This window comes from Pleurodeles waltl, chromosome 5, assembly GCF_031143425.1.
Source record: "Pleurodeles waltl isolate 20211129_DDA chromosome 5, aPleWal1.hap1.20221129, whole genome shotgun sequence".
NCBI classification, from domain to species: domain Eukaryota; kingdom Metazoa; phylum Chordata; class Amphibia; order Caudata; family Salamandridae; genus Pleurodeles; species Pleurodeles waltl.
In genome coordinates, this window is record NC_090444.1 from 573800724 (window position 1) to 573812867 (window position 12144).

The 12144-nt window shown below is 49.6% G+C and overlaps 1 protein-coding gene across 4 annotated transcripts in view; it reads left to right on the forward strand.

The window, feature by feature from the left end:
- Positions 1 to 12144, forward strand: part of LOC138295834 (uncharacterized) — a 1330477-nt gene that overhangs the window by 1036083 nt on the left and 282250 nt on the right. The gene's annotated exons all lie outside the window — the stretch shown is intronic.

A 12144-nucleotide genomic window follows, 5' to 3' on the forward strand; every position in this document is an offset into this window, starting at 1 on the left:
TGAAATGATTTAGCCTACTAAACATCAATACTGTTAGACAGTCAAAAAAAAAATGTAGATTAACAACTCAATATGAACATTTTTACCAGATTTCAAAGCAGATGATGATGAAGTCAGTAAATCATCAGCGTACAGTTTCAACAAATGATTTCAGAGCTGGGCCATTCCTAACACTAACCAAGATTGGGACTAGGATGTGTGGCATCAGGCTAACACATGCGGGCAAAAGCAAAGATAAAAGAAGACAAAAATAATTTGGAAAACATCTAACTAAGGTAAATAACTATAAAAATATGCTGGTGTAAGTAACTACGCGAAACAAAAAGAAACCACATTTAGTTATACCTCTCCGCATGGGCCAGCATACAGCATACAGCATTGATTCGTCGAACAGAGAGGTCACATTCTTCCAGTGTCAGTTGACAGCAGCATCAGGATGGTGCAGAACACGAGCTGCACATAGACAAATCAGCAGTTCAGGATTAGTTGGGCATATTAGTACTGAAACCGCATTGGACAAATAAGGCTATGATGAGAAAACTCATCAGGATACTCAGAGTAGGACTGTGACAGAATAGACTTAAGACAGGGTTCTGGACAGCTTCAAGGCAAGAGTGAACTGACATCAAGAAGGTTCAGAGACGAACTGCTCACCATTCCAAAGTCCTTTACTAATTAAAGTAAACAAAATCCATTTGATTGTTCTTTCCGCAGGGCACACTCTAGGTGTTGATTTCCGAATCCAATCATTGTAGATGGCACCACCAAGTTTGAAACTTTATTACATTTTTTCAGCAAATGTCCATTGTTCCCCACTATGATTTCATATGGTTCCCTCTAAAATATTACATTTACTAATAATTTGAAACTTACAGTTCCTTTCACATGGCACACAATAAGCTAAGCTAATATTCTTTCACATAAGCTTCTTGAATCTTCGTGTGCAATTCAGCAGTTAGAATAAATATTGTTACCTTAGCTAAACTTGAAACATGCTCTTCTCCTGGAATACCATCGGACATTCAACATTACATTTGCAGCCTAGAGAAAGAATTCAGGTCAGAGAAGATAAAATAAACAAGTGGAATTTTCCATAACTGCGTGCAAAATGAATCTTAAGGCCTGGTCAAATTAAGAAACCTAAATGCACATTAATATATTTAATACAATAATAAAAGCTACTGCGCACCCAAAATTCAAATCAAATCTGCAAGCAAATTATTTATTTGAAAATATTATTCATGTTATGTCAAAGCAATTCTTTTAAACGTGTACTTACCTTTCACGTTATGAAAGCCATTTAGTTAAATGAGTGTGCTTAATTCACACTCAGTTATTACTAATCATACATTTTATTGCTACTGTTTCACTTAAAAAGTAATACTTGTCAGCGTAGTGTTTATTAATGATTCACTGAAAATATAAATGGATAATGTTTTCATGTTAAGCTTGATGTCAGAATACGATTCGTAGGCAAGAATGTCTACCACAAATTTAAACTGTGCATGTTTTCATTTCTACTTAATTATCTGTTAGGACTTTAAACTGCAGATTTATTAGCTACCATATGCTGCTTTTATGCCACTAATCTATTAATAAAACCTGATCTCTCTCGGACTCAGTGGCTACATTAAATCCTGTGTGCAGCTTGTGCATGTAGACTCCCTATGTAACTCACTAGTCCATAGTTATTGCAGCTTCATCATGTCCTCCTGAAGCACAAAAATCAGTTTACAGCTGTCCCGTGGTCTAAACCACTCAAGCCTAAATTAACTGTGGAACAACTTGGCAGGAAGGGCATATCGATGTTGTATAGTTTACAATTTGTCACTACCCTAGACCAGTTGAAGTATCAGAGAACCAGATGGCAGAAAGATCTGGATAATCTTAAAGTCAAAGGATAGATTGAAGACAAAATGACATGGAAATACTTAGTGATCACCACCTGACTTAGAGCAGTACAATTTAAGTAATTTCACAGAACATATTCCGAACATGTAAAATTATCGCAAATTTACAGGGAACAAGTCCAACCTCCCAAACTGCCATACTACTGGGGCAATTAATGATACAGGACTACCTGATAGCAAATTATTAATGACAAGGGCATCTTAAATCCCAGCATGCAAGCACGCTTTCCTCAAGAGCGGAAGGACTGACACTGGATGGATGCAGGAACTCCTCTATTCAGAGTATAACTGAGGGGTATGGACCACTATGACGCTGCTGAAGAAGGGGAGTATCAGGCAGGAGGATGTGAAAACAAATATCATAGGATATGGGGTCAATGGCACAGTCATTATCAAAATGGAAAGCAGATTTATGATAGTTTTCACTGTGATAAAATTTTATTCTGCTTCTTAATAATGTGAACTGAAAGGGTGGGTGAGGAGACGAAGAAATTGATTTGTTGTTTGTTGAGAAGCTGAAAACAATAAAAATTGTTATAAAAATGTGTGTCTTTTTTTGCTTACAACAAGGAATTGGTTTTCATATCTCTTCTTGTCTACTATACATTGGATCGTTGAAACATATAGGCCCTCATTACAACCCTGGCGGTAAATCCCGCTTTCCGACGTGCAGAAGACCGCCAACATACTGCTGCGGCCGCGGAATTCCGCTACAGGTATTACGACCCACAGCTCGAAATCCGCCACAATATAGACACCCACACAAGTCCGCCACACCAAAGGTCAGTGATAAACTGGCGATACCAAAACCAACACTGTCACGCCAACAGGAATACGCCCACACTATCACGACCCATGAATCAATGCAGCGGTCATTCAACCGCGGTAATCTGTTGGGAGTTACACACCGCTGCGCTCAAAATACACACACACTTACAAAATACAACCACATTGGACAATTCCAAATACACACACCTGATACACATACACACACCACACCCACACACCCAATCCAATATAAAGCACACATCCACATCACCCACAAACCCTTACTACCAACATTTTGAAAGAAGGCCAGAGAGAGAGACTACCTAAAACAACACCAGCATCCACAGACACACAACACCATCACATACACAACATCCACGCACCTCAAACAACACACACCAACACATCCCCTCACACATCAGAACAGACACCACCTCACACATCACCCACACCACATCATGGCACCTCAAAGACACCCCAGGTTCTCTGAGGAGGAGCTCAGGGTCATGGTGGAGGAAATCGCCCGGGTAGGGCCACAGCTATTCGGATCACAGGTGCAGCAGACATCCATTGCAAGGAAGATGGAGCTATGGCGCAGAATTGTTGACAGAGTCAACGCAGTGGGACAGCATCCAAGAACACAGTATGACATCAGGAAGAGGTGGAACGACCTACGGGGGAAGGTACGTTCCGTGGTATCCAGACACCAGATTGCTGTACAGAGGACTGGCGGTGGACCCCCACCTCCTCCCCCACCACTAACATGGGAGGAGCAAGTCTTGGCAATTATGCATCCTGAGGGTCTTGCAGGAGTAGCAGGAGGACTGGATTCTGGTAAGGCAAATCTTTACTACTTTATCTCCCACACACAACCTGCATGCCATCAAAACCACCACCCTTACCCTCACACCCATCTCCCCAACAACCCACAGATACCCCACTAACACAACCCAAACATCCCAAAACCAAGCCCTGCATGTAACACCAATACATGGACACCCATCACTAAAGCATGTCCAGTACAGAGACTCACTCATGCCCCAAAATCACCAATCACAGAAGGACCAAGCCAATAATGCAAGCACAGGAGTAGAGGGTCACTCACCCATTGCACAAGATGGCACACACACATACAATAACTATGCATTTACACCCCAACAGGACCCATACCCAACGTCACCGGACAGGAGGTGCCAGACGCATCCAGTCCCCCCACAAAAGAGACCCACAGTGATGACAGCAGCTCTCCACACCTGGATCAAGATGACCAGCCCGGCCCATAAGGGACCTCGGGACAGTCGGTTCCCCTAACACAATCACAAACCACCACAGAGCCTCCCCCCTCAGTAAACACCAGCATAGCACCCAACCAGCGGGCCCATCCCTTTGTCCACAGGACACGTCAATCAGCAGTGTGTCCACCACTACAGGGAACCCAGGCAAACCCACTAACACAGGACGATCAGGGACCTGGGGGCAGTGGCAGTGGGCACACGGTTCAGGGGACAGAGGCACAGGATAACAGGGAAGCTGGGAGGACTGCTGTGCGACAGGGGGAGGACAGGCCCAGGGAACACACTCTGCATGAGGTACTCTCCAACATCATGGGAGCATACCACCATTCAAAGAAGACCATGGGCACGGTGCTGGCCAAGTTTCAGGAGACCCAGCAGCTAGAGGGACACAGTGGCACACCAACGGGCCCCTGACACTAGCCTGGACAATGAACAGCCCTCAACCTCCGCCGGCTCTAGTGAACAGGAGGCACCGCCACAGGAACAACAGCCCACCAGCACCCCACCCCCTGCAGATGGAGAACCACCCCGCAAACGGTCCCTGAGATCCAGAAACAAGACAGAGAACATTGCCAAGACCCGTGCCAGGAAATAAGACCCCCCTGAATGTCACCCTTCTGTCCCACTATGTCACCCTGTCCATCCTTAAACTGCCATTGCTCCACTTCCTATGCCCCTTTGACAATGCACCTGTGAAACAAATAGACTTGACTCTGCCATGGACATACCTCCACCACCACCCCAGCCCATTTTACAACCCCCTCCACTTACTTGCACAGGAATAAACACACTTCAATCACAAAACAATCTGCAGTCAGTCTGTGTTTTCACAAATGTGTAATTGCAATATCTATGGAATATAGCAATGTAATTTACTTGTTCACATACCAATGTAACACAGCTGTAGGCCAGGAGTAACCATAGCAGAGGGCACAAAGTGGGACCCAGATCTGTGAGATGGAAAGTCAAAGTGACAAGTCAGGGTCCATACACTGAGTGAAAATGACAGACTTATGCTAGTTCCAACAATAGTATGAGATGTGGAAAGCAGAGACATCTTGTTACCTGTGTCTCACTGGAAGTATTGCATGATGATGTTGTTTCTGTGGTCGATATCCTCTTCTTCTGCCTCCTCTTCTTCACTGTCCACAGGATCCACAGCTGCCACAAGACCACCATCTGGCCCATCCTCCTGCAGAAAAGGCACCTGGTGTCGCAAAGCCAGGTGGTGCAGCATACAGCAGGCCACGATTATCTGGCACACCTTCTTCGGTGAGTAGTATAGGGAACCACCTGTCAGATGGAGGCACCGGAATCTGGCCTCCAGGAGGCCAAAGGTGCGTTCTATAACCCTCCTAGTTCGCCCATGTGCCTCATTGTAGCGTTCCTCTGCCCTTGTCCTGGGATTCCTCACTGGGGTCAGTAGCCATGACAGGTTGGGGTAACCAGAGTCACCTCCAAATGTCGAGCAACAACTGTTATACACACACTAACCCTTAGGGACATCCCCATACCCAGACACCTATGTCAACTGTATTGGGACCTTGGCCTCACCTATTAGCCACACACGGTGCCTCAGGAGTTGCCCCATCACATAAGGGATGCTGCTATTTCTCAAAATGTAAGCGTCATGCACAAAGCCAGGATACTTGGCATTCACATGGGAGATGTACTGGTCTGCCAAACACACCATCTGCACATTCATTGAATGGTAGCTTTTCCGGTTTCTGTACACCTGTTCATTCCTGCGGGGGGAAGAAATGCCACATGTGTACCATCAATGGCACCAATGATGTTGGGGATATGTCCCAGGGCATAGAAGTTACCTTTCACTGTGGGCAAATCCTCCACCTGAGGGAAAACGATGTAGCTGCGTGTGTGTTTCAGCAGGGCAGACAACACTCTGGACGACACGTTAGAGAACATTGGCTGGGACATCCCTGATGCCATGGCCACTGTTATTTGAAAAGACCCACTGGCCAGGAAATGGAGTACAGATAGGACCTGCACTAGAGGGGGTATCCCTGTGGGATGGCAGATAGCTGACATCAGGTCGGGCTCCAACTGGGCACACAGTTCTAGGATTGTTGCACAATCAAGTCTGTATGTGATTATGATGTGTCTCTCTTCCATTGTCAACAGGTCCACCAGGGGTCTGTACACCAGAGGATGCCGCCATCTCATCACCTGCCTCAGCAGACGTGCCCTATGAAGGAGAACAGCGAGCAGAGAGTCAACTAACGCTGAGGTATCACAATGTATTATTTGCAGAAACGTTATTAATCCGCAATGTGCCGGTATCTGTCTGTATTCCTGGCCTAGATAGATGTGACGCAGTTTTTATCCATCCCATGTGGCCCCCTGAAATGGCAGCTGCCTGACCTGTAAGGTGGGACAAGGGGATATGAGCTAACTGTGCTGGCGTTGTACACAGTCGCGGTGGGCGGTAGAAGACCGTGGCGCAATTCTGCATTGGTTAACATTGGGCCCTATGGGTCCCTGGAGCCAATTACGATGTACACCGGCGGTGACGGTATGCACCACCGCGGACGTGACCGCCATTTTCTGTATGTTCACTCACTTGATACCTGACCTGCAACAGGAGAGGACCTACACTGCTAGTGCTGCTGTGACCTGTGTCTGGAAGCGACGATCGCTACAGTGTCTGGGGAAAGGGCCCTTGCCTTACTTCGGAGGAGTTGGAGAAACTAGTGGATGGGGTCCTCCCCCAGTACACGCAACTGTATGGTCCTCCAGACAAACAGGTGAGTACACTGTGAGCATGCTGCATGGTTAATGCCTGCTTTGAGTGGTGTGGATGGAAGATACATGGGGGGGGGCTGAGGCCTGCATGTGCAGATGGTGAGTGTATGTGCATCAGGGCATAGGTGGGAACTGGTGGGCAATGAGTATGACGGTCCGGACGGGTGAGTAAGTTCCTTTCCCTCTGTACCATTCCTCTAGGTCAGCGCCCACCAGAAGAAGGGTATTTGGCGTGCCATCGCCAAGGCCGTCCGGACCCTTGGGGTCTACCACAGACGGAGCACCCACTGCCGTAAAAGATGGGAGGACCTGCGCCGCTGGAGCAAGAAGACGGCGGAGGCCCAGTTGGGGATGGCCTCCCAACGTGGAAGGGGTGCCCATCGCACCATGACCCCCCTGATGTCCCGGATCCAGGTGGTGGCGTATCCGGAGTTGGATGGGCACTTGAGGGCATCACTGCAGCCACAAGGGGGTGAGTACACTCTCACTCAGCTGACTATGCGCGCATTACGAGGTGTCTGGGTGGGGGAGGTGGTTAGTGGGTTCCCCTAGGCCAGGGCGAACTTGGTAGGCAAGGTCCCTTGTGAGGCAGGCTATGTGGCACCCCAACCCCACTAGTGGTAAGAGCCATCTACACCTAGTCAGGCTCCTGTGACTTCCAGGTGTGCAGCAATTGGGCTTAGGCCTCGTACCCCATGGTCAGGTGAATTTTCTAGGAACTGTTAGTGCATGGCGTAGTGCAGAGGGCTGCTCCCTGTGTATTGTGTCCGCCAATGGTAGTGGTGTTGCATGCACTGAACATGTTTTTCTTCTGTCTCCCCCCCCCCCTTTGTGTGGTCTCCCTGTTCCTGTGTGCAATAGCATCATCAGGTGGAGGAGCATTGCACCGGAGAAGGAGGGAGCTGCAACCCACTTGGCCCTGGAGGGTGAAGCAACGGAGTCTGAAGCCACCAGTGGGACGGAGGGCGAGGGGAGCTCCACGGCAGGGACAGGAGCAGACACCAGTGACAGCGACTCCTCCTCTGATGGGAGCTCCCTTGCGGTGGCGGGCACCTCTGTGCCCACCACACCAACAGGTACAGCCACCACCCCCCCTACAAGCACCGCCCTCCCAACAGCCCCTCAGCATGTGTCCCGTGCCCGCTCACCCAGGAGGGTGGGCATTTTCTTCGCCCCAGGCACCTCTGGCCCTGTCCCAGTCAGCCCTGCTGCCCTCAGTAAGGAGGCTATTGACCTCCTGAGATCCCTCACTGTTGGGCAATCTACCATTTTGAATGCCTTCAAGGGTGTTGAGAGGCATTTGCAACAAACAAATGCATACCTGGAGGGCATTCATTCTGGGCAGGTGGGCCAACAGAGAGCATTTCAGGCTCTGGCTTCAGCACTGATGGCAGCCATTGTCCCTGTGTCCAGTCTCCCTCTCCAACTTCTTCCACCCAGACCCAATCCCCTGTACCTCAGCCTATCCCAAGCACACCATCACACCAGCATGCACACACATCAACACACAACAGTGGACATGGCAAACATAAGCACCACACATCCCACCGGCACTCACACAAGCACCATAGCCATGCAGACACAGCAACATCCACTGCCTCCACTGTGTCCCCCTCCTCCACATCCTCCTCCTCCCTCCCTGTCACATCTCCACTCACACCTGCATGCACTACATCCTCAGCCACTACCTCCATCACCAGCACGTCCATCACCACACACCACTCACGTGCAATCACCACCCCCACTACCATTCACACATCCCCTATGTCCTCTCCCAGTGTGTCTGTGAGCCCTCCTCCCAAACTACACAAACGCAGGCACACACCCACCCAACAGCCATCCACCTCACAACAGCCTCCGGCCCATGCATCTTCACCCAAATTCAGCAGACGTACACCTCCTACAACCACTACCTCTTCCTCCACTCCCAAACCCCCTCCATCTTCCCGTTCCAGTGTGTCTAAAAACCTTTTCCTGGCAACCCTTGACCTCTTCCCTTCACCTCCCCCGTCCTTCTCCTAGGGGCAGGCGTTCCAGGTCCCATCCCAGCACCTCAGCCACCAAATCCTCAGGCACAGTGGTGCCAGCAACTGCGGGCTCATCAAGTGCGCCACCCATCAGGGCTGCCAGTGTGCCACGTAGCGAGGGCAAGGACATTCTGCCACTTGCTAAGGTGAAAAGGGTGCCCACATCCCGGAGGGAGAAGCCGAAACTACCAGCCACCAAGGGCTCAGCAAAAACAAAAGGAGATAGTGGCAAGACAACTACGGCACCATCAAAGGTGGGGAAGGGCCAAAAGCAGAAGAGCAGTTCAGGAGAGGGCATGGTGGCACTGACTGAGGGACTAGTGTCACACCTTCTGTCCACGACCACACCAACCTGTACGGCAGCGAACACCGCCAGCTGCCCCGCCACCACAACCGCCACCTGCACCGCCACCGGCACCTCTACAGCCTCAGCGACAGTCCCCAGCCTCTTCCCCAGTGGGCAGCCATCCGAGGCTGCAGGAGACGTCCTGCTGTGTCCCTCAGCAGGTGCTGACCCATGCACCGCCGCCACAGACACCGCCACAAGCACCGCCACTGGCCCTGCGACGTACTCAGACAGTGGCACCACCGCTGACATGGCTACCATTCCTAGTGGTCAGTTGTCCGAGGCTGGAGGAGAGTTCCTGGACCCTGGGCAGCTTCCATGAGGCATGACTTCCATCACTGTTTGCACCTGCAGGTGGAAGGCTAAGCCGCAGCAGTGTGGGGTATATCGCTGCCTCCATGGCGTATAATGCTACCTGTACCTCGCCAATCTCGTGGCACACACACCCAGGTGAGGGAATTGTACCGGCCACACTGCACGTGGAGCACTCTGGGCACCATGCCCCCTCCAGAACCAGTGGAGAGATACATCCACTACCTCAGTCCTTGGCAGGATGAAGCACTCTGGGCACCAGGCCCCCTCCAGAACCAGTGCAGAATGACATCCACTACCTCAGTCCTTGGCAGGATGAAGCACTCTGGGTACCAGGCCCCCTCCAGAACCAGTGGAGAAATACATCCACTACCTCAGAATTTGGCAGGATGAAGCACTCTGGGCACCAGGCCCCCTCCAGAACCAGTGGAGAATGACATCTACTACCTCAGTCCTTGGCAGGATGAAGCACTCTGGGCACCAGACCCCTCCAGAACCAGGGGAGAATGACATCCACTACCTCAGTCCTTGGCAGGATGAAGCACTCTGGGCACCAGACCCCTCCAGAACCAGGGGAGAATGACATCCACTACCTCAGTCCTTGGCAGGATGAAGCACTATGGGCACCAGCCCCCCTCCAGAACCAGTGGAGAGATACATCTACTACCTCAGTCCTTGGCAGGATGAAGTACTCTGGGCACCATTCCCCCTCCAGAACCAGTGAAGAGATACGACCACTACCTCAGTCCTTGGCAGGATGAAGCACTCTGGGCACCATGCCCCCTCCAGAACCAATGGAGAATGACATCCACTTGAGAGACTGTGGCTTTGCACTTCCCAGGATAAAGCAGTGGACAAACCACCCACTTGAGAGACTTGAGAGACTGTGGCTTTGCACTTCCCAGGATAAAGCAGTGGACAAACCACCCACTGGAGAGACTTGAGAGACTGTGGCTTTGCACTCCCCAGGATAAAGCAGTGGGCAAACCACCACTGGAGAGACTTGAGAGACTGTGGCTTTGCACTCCCCAGGATAAAGCAGTGGGCAAACCACCCACTTGAGAGACTTGAGAGACTGAGGCTTTGCACTCCCCAGGATAAAGCAGTGGGCAAACCACCCACTGGAGAGACTTGAGAGACTGTGGCTTTGCACTCCCCAGGATAAAGCAGTGGGCAAACCACCCACTTGAGAGCATTGAGAGGCTTTGCACTCCCCAGGATACAGCAATGGGCAAGGAGCCCCCTCGTGCAGCAGTGGTGTTGTGCGTTCATCTGGCTGAGGTGCCTCCCCTCCCCCTGAGGTGCCTGTATATTTTTGGTCTGATGCCCCAGCAGTGTTCTCTCTGTTTCCAGTCAGGTATCTAGTGTGGGCTTCGCCCATGTATTTTGGGACCAGTGGTCCACGGACAATGATTGTTACACTATCCAGACTTGTGTAGTTGGTGTACATATTTGTATATACTGAATTTTGATTTTTGACTATCAGATTTTTCATGATTACACTGGTTACAATCATTTCCTTTTGTCCTTGCGATCTTCCAGGGGGTGGGGGGTGTATATGTAATGTTACTGCATGTATTTGTGTGTATGGTGTTGTGGGTGAGGGTGGGGGTGGGGGTATTGCGTGTTGCGTGTGGGTGTGTCACTCTCTCCCCCCTCCCCTGTGTTGTAGGTGCAGTACTCACCGTGGTCGTCAACGGTGTCTGTCCTGCTCCTGATAGAGCAGGAGGAAGAGCAGCATAGGTAACACCTGTAGTTCGGGCTCCATGGCGTCCTGGTTCCTCGTTGGGTGTCGAGAGGTGAGTGTTTTCCCTTCTGTGTACTGTTTCTGCGGTTCTTTTGATAGCGTTGGTTCCGCCCCGGAAAAGTTGGCGGATAGGCGTGTTGAAATACTGTAGGCGGTAATTGGTCTTTGCATGTCTGTTGGCGTTATCGCTGCGGTGTTTGTTTCTACCACTGTGGCGGTCTGAGTGTTAAAGTGGCTGTCTATGTTGGCGGTTTCCGCCATGGTCGTGATTCCATTTTTTTTACCGCCGGCCTGTTATCGGTATTACCACCACTTTAACACCGACCTCCAGGGTTGTAATGAGGGCCATAGTCTCATAGGTTCCTTCTCTAAGGAAATATCACTGTTATTTGGTGATGCAGTTTTGCTGAAAACATGACCCTTCTGTATTTTGGATGGTACCAAAAGCTTGTAAGACAAGTAAAATATGGTAAAGGAGCTCATTTTGTCCTTCAAATTGCATACTACTACAATGAAATTTCAAAAAGATTCTCGATCTTCTTATAACTGTTAAAGGTGGTAGGTTGATAAAACATATGAAGCGGAAACCACTCGGTGTATATTTTTATTGATCCAGGGAACGTTCACTCCTCTGAATATTTACCTATTGCCACTTCTTTTTGCCTACACCACTACATTGTACTACAGAATACTGTTGTATCATCCTTTCACGAGGTATGCTTTTGGCTTTCTAATCTTTCTTCACTAACAATCTGACCTTATAGACACACACTCTTGCACGGGATGAAGCTTGAATAGACTCTGCTTTTCTGTCAGACATCCATTGTGTTGCTTGGTTTCTTTTAAGATCACATGGAACTTATAGCACTTCACGTACAATTGTGCATGCACTAGTTTCCAATATGATCAGTCCTGGATGTTATCCTTTAAACTTCCCTTGTTTCCTCCATAAAACTGCAGATAGTATATCTGTCCC